Source organism: Macrobrachium rosenbergii, chromosome 41, assembly GCF_040412425.1.
Source record: "Macrobrachium rosenbergii isolate ZJJX-2024 chromosome 41, ASM4041242v1, whole genome shotgun sequence".
NCBI lineage: Eukaryota > Metazoa > Arthropoda > Malacostraca > Decapoda > Palaemonidae > Macrobrachium > Macrobrachium rosenbergii.
The window spans coordinates 26,167,881-26,172,880 of NC_089781.1; the positions used below are offsets into that span (position 1 = coordinate 26,167,881).

At 37.0% G+C, this 5,000-nt stretch overlaps 1 long non-coding RNA gene across 1 annotated transcript in view; it reads right to left on the bottom strand.

The window, feature by feature from the left end:
* Positions 1-5,000, bottom strand: part of LOC136826453 (uncharacterized) — an 827,604-nt gene that overhangs the window by 371,740 nt on the left and 450,864 nt on the right. The gene's annotated exons all lie outside the window — the stretch shown is intronic.

A 5,000-nucleotide genomic window follows, 5' to 3' on the forward strand; every position in this document is an offset into this window, starting at 1 on the left:
CTATTTTGGCTGGGCGCCTCGTTTCGGAGGTGAGTGCGTTGATGCCGGGCACAGATCCCTAACTAGCTAAATATGGGTCTGGTATTGTACAGGTTTTGTACGCCTGTTGTGGAAATATACTTGACGTCATTCATTGACGAATGTAGACTACAACGTGAGGGGGAACTGATGTTTGTCCAAATATCTTTAGTTTCCACCACGTATATATATATATATATATATATATATATATATATATATATATATATATATATATATATATATATATATATATATATATATATATATATACATATATATATATATATATATATATATATATATATATATATATATATATATATATATATATATATATATATATATATATATATATATAATTAGCACATGGTTAGATTACCTGAAAGATACATTATAATTTGCAACTTAATAATGAAGTGAATAAACCAGGAATAACTAAGTAATGCAACAGTGTATACATAAACATGCATACACACGTGTATATGTATATATATATAATATATATGTATATACATACATACATATATATATATAAATATATATATATATATATATATATATATATATATATATATATATATATATATATATATATATATATATATATATATATATATATATATATATATACAGATGATGCAGAAATGAAGTTCTCCATTACCACTAATATTATTAGCAATAATTGTATTTTAGTTTATATTGATAGCCACTGCGCTCAGGAAAGACTTGAATATATATTTCAATAAGCTGTATTTGCAAAGTCCACTACTACTACTACTACTACTACTACTACTACTACTACTACTACTACTACTAATAATAATAATAATAATAATAATAATAATAATAATAATAGTAACATTCCATAAGGAGAACTGGCAACCCTTCATTCACCACCTCAAAGGCAGATCTGAGCCGAAGTGATCAATTCCCTTTCGACTTTTGCGAAGCTTTCGTTGACCTGCGTGGCGACCCACAAGTGACCTACCATGACCTCGTTCCCGATATAGCACTACCGAAGGTCACCTTGGATCACTGAGTCAGTGGTAATTGTCGTCGGCGTCAGATACAATAAATGAGAGAGAGAGAGAGAGAGAGAGAGAGAGAGAGAGAGAGAGAGAGAGAGAGAGAGAGAGGGGTCATACCTTTTTTTTTTTTCTCTCAAGTACCTGTTACCTCTGCGGGATGCTACTAAGAAAAAAAAGAAAAAAAAATATTCGAGGAATGTAAAAAAAAAAGTATAAACTTTTTAACTTTTTTTTTTTGGTTTAATAATATTTTTCTTCAGTTTGCCTTTATTTCCTTTCTTTCAGCACCCACTTAAAATGAATTAACATCGACGAAACTGAGAGAGAGAGAGAGAGAGAGAGAGAGAGAGAGAGAGAGAGAGAGAGAGAGAGAGAGAGAGAAGAGAGTTACAAGGAGTTACAAGGATTAGGATGTCTCAAAAACTTAGTCCATCGAGAGAGAGAGAGAGAGAGAGAGAGAGAGAGAGAGAGAGAGAGAGAGAGAGAGAGAGCGAGAGAGAGAGAGAGAGAGACTCACAAATCCTCTGAACATGACAGTCTAACTTCATAAGCGCTCCATTTACACGTCACTACCCAACCTAAGTAACGAAGACATCGACGACAGGCAACAACAGTAATGGCTTAACAAACAAACATATATACACAGAAACACACACAGAGACAAAAAGACATATAAACACATCAACACATTCGACATCTTTTTTTTTTTTTTTTTTTTTTTGCTGACGAGAATCATAACGGGCGAGTCAAACATCTGGGATGTTTTTCTCTCTCTTGTGACATTTTTTTTTTACTTTTCTCTTCTCATCATCCAGTTACTCTTTCTTCTTCGTCCTTCTCAGACTTCCTTTTCTTCCTTTTTTTTATCATCCTCTTTTCTTTTTCCTTTTTCTCTGCTTTTACTAGCATATTATCACTTTTAGTCTCCTGTTCATTTCTCTTCTCTTGAATTTTGTCTTTTTCTTCCCCTATTCCATCCTTCACATTTTCTTCTTCTCCCCTTTATTCCTCTTAGCATTTTCCTCTACTTTACCTCATCTCCCTTTGGTTCTTTCTCTCTTCTTCCTCCTTTTCTTCGTCTCGCCATTGTTTTTTCTTCCTTTCTTATATCTGTTCCCATTTCATTCTTCTTCATTCATACTCTTCTCTCCTCTGTGTACTTCTTCTCTTCATCTCTACATCTCCCACCACTGTTTATTCTTCTTTGTCTTCTCTTTCTCCTCATCCGCCTCCCCTCCTGTCCGGCTCCTCCTATTCTTCCTTTCGCTGTTATCCTTATCTCTTTTCTCTTATTTTCTTCCCTTTCTCCTTTTCTCTTGTTTTTCTTATCTGCTCCCATTTTTTTTTTTTTACTATTCGCCTCCTCCCATTCTTCTTCTTGCTGTTCCTCATCCCTTTTCCTCCCTTTTCTTTTCCTCTATTCATCTTCTCATCTTCTTTTCTTCCCCTATTTCTTTTTTTCACCTCTCTTACTATTCGTCTCCTGCCCTCCTACTTCGTTCTGTTCTCCAGTCCTCTTCCTCCCTATTCTCTTCCTCTTATCATCTTTTCTTCTTCACTTCCTCTTCTCACCCTTTCTTCTTCTCTTCCTCTCCTCACCTTTTCTTCTTCTCTTCCTCTTTTCACCTTTTCTTCTTCTCTTCCTCTTTTCACATTTTCTTCTTCTCTTCCTCTGCTCACCTTTCCTTCTTCTCTTCCTCTTCTCACCTTTTCTTCTTCTCTTCCTCTTCTCACCTTTCCTTCTTCTCGTCTTCACCAACTCCTTTTCCGAATCATTCTCCTCCTCTTCTCTCCTTTTCTTCTTCCCTTCCTCTCCACACCTTTTCTTCTAATCTTCCTCTCCTCGTCTTCACCAACTCCTTTTACGATTCCTCCTCCTCCTCCTTCTCCTCCTCCTCCTCCTCCTCCTCCTCCTCCTCCTCCTCCTCCTCCTCCTCCTCCTTGATTTTACTCGGGGGACATGAATCACGATGCATCGAATTAACCTCCCAGCGAAAGGGAAGGTGCTGTCTGCCTGCCAATGGACACAGCACCGCGTGAAGAAACGAGGGTAATGCCTCGGTCACGGCAGGTCAGGAGGCACGGGGTCAGGTGGCACCCTCCCTCCGCCGGAGGAGGTGGCGGGGAGGTGGGGGTGGGAGGTGCTGAAAGGTTGCTTTGGTGGCATAGACCAGGGCGGGGGGGTAGGTGCTGAAAGGCTGCTTTGGTGGCATAGAGAAGGGAAGAGGAAAGTAAAGTAGATAAAGGCAGTGGGAGGGGGAGGTGAGATTGAGGGCGTGGGAGGAGTGTGAGGAAGGATAGAGGGATGGTATGAGGTGGGTACGGGTATGACCTACATTATTATTATTATTATTATCATTATTCAGAAGATGAAACCTATTCATATGGAACAAGCCCACCAAAGGGGGCACTGCCTTGAAATTCAAGCTTCCAAAGAATATTAAGGTGTTCATTAGGAAGAACTAAGAGAAGATAAAGGGAGATGCATAAATAAGAGATCCTACTTATTAGAAAAGAAAAAAAATAAATTAAAAAATTAATAAATAGATAAAAATGTATTGATATGCAAGGAGAGGAGTATTAGGGTAGCAATGCATTGCATCTTCGTTTGAACTTCTGAAGTTCCAATTTCTGTTTGTCACAGAGAAAAAAAGGGTAGGTGATGACTGAATTGCTTGATGGAGGCGTTTCATCAGAAATAAACTTAGGATTAAATACAAAAGAAAGCTACACCAGTCTTTCAAAATACGGCAGACTGAAGAAGTCACAGGCTTCTCTAAGAAATAAGAAATAAAGTCGGGATTAAATACAAAAGAAAGCTACACCAGTCTTTCAAAATACGGCAGACTGAAGAAGTCAGAGGCTTGCCAAGAAGTGCTATATATGGGGTTTCGGGGTATGCTATGAGGGTTGGGGGTGGTGGGGGGGAGATGTTGGGAAAGAGGATGGGGGGAGGGTTAATGGAGAATAAAAGTACCGCTCAGGTGAAAGTGCTTCAAGCTTTGGGTTCATTCTTACCGTTACCGAAATTTGTGGATATAACACCAAGAAAAGGAAGATGAACTTTTCTCAAAATAGTTTTCCACCTTTTCTGCCAACAAATAAACTTGGACAAGGAATCCGAAATGGATGAAAATGCTTCATTATTACAAACTTCTACAAAGACGTGTGTGTGTGTGTGTGTGTGTGTGTGTGTGTGTGTGTGTGTGTGTGTGTGTGTGTGTGTGTGTGTGTGAGAGAGAGAGAGAGAGAGAAATGACACACAAAAAAGTACACGATGAAGGAACATTATGCTATTTGAATTCCACCAACTATGAATTAAAGTAATTATTTGAAACAGTTATATTGAATATAATGCCAAAGAAGGAACAACAAATAATTCCCATGGAATTAGAAAATATATTTAAAATGATTAAAAGTTATATTTATGCGTATTCCGAAATCGATGAAAATGCTTCATTATTACAAACTTCTACAAAGACATATGTGTGAGAGAGAGAGAGAGAGAGAGAGAGAGAGAGAGAGAGAGAGAGAGAGAGAGAGAGAGAGAGAGAGAGAGAAATAACGCACAAAAGAGTACATGATGAAGGAATATTATGCTATTTTAACTCCACCACCTATGAATTAAATTCATTATTTAAAAAAAAGAAGGAACAACAAATTATTCCCATGAAATTAAAAATTATATTTAAAATTATAAAAATTATATTTCTGCGTATTCCGAAATGGATGAAAATGTTTCATTATTACAAACTTCTACAAAGACATCTGTGAGAGAGAGAGAGAGAGAGAGAGAGAGAGAGAGAGAGAGAGAGAGAGAGAGAGAGAGAGAGAGAGAGAGAGAGAAATAACACACAAAAAAGTACACGATGAAGGAATATTATGCTATTTGAACTCCACCATCCATGAATTAAATCATTATTTGAAAAAGTTAAATTGAAAATACTGCCA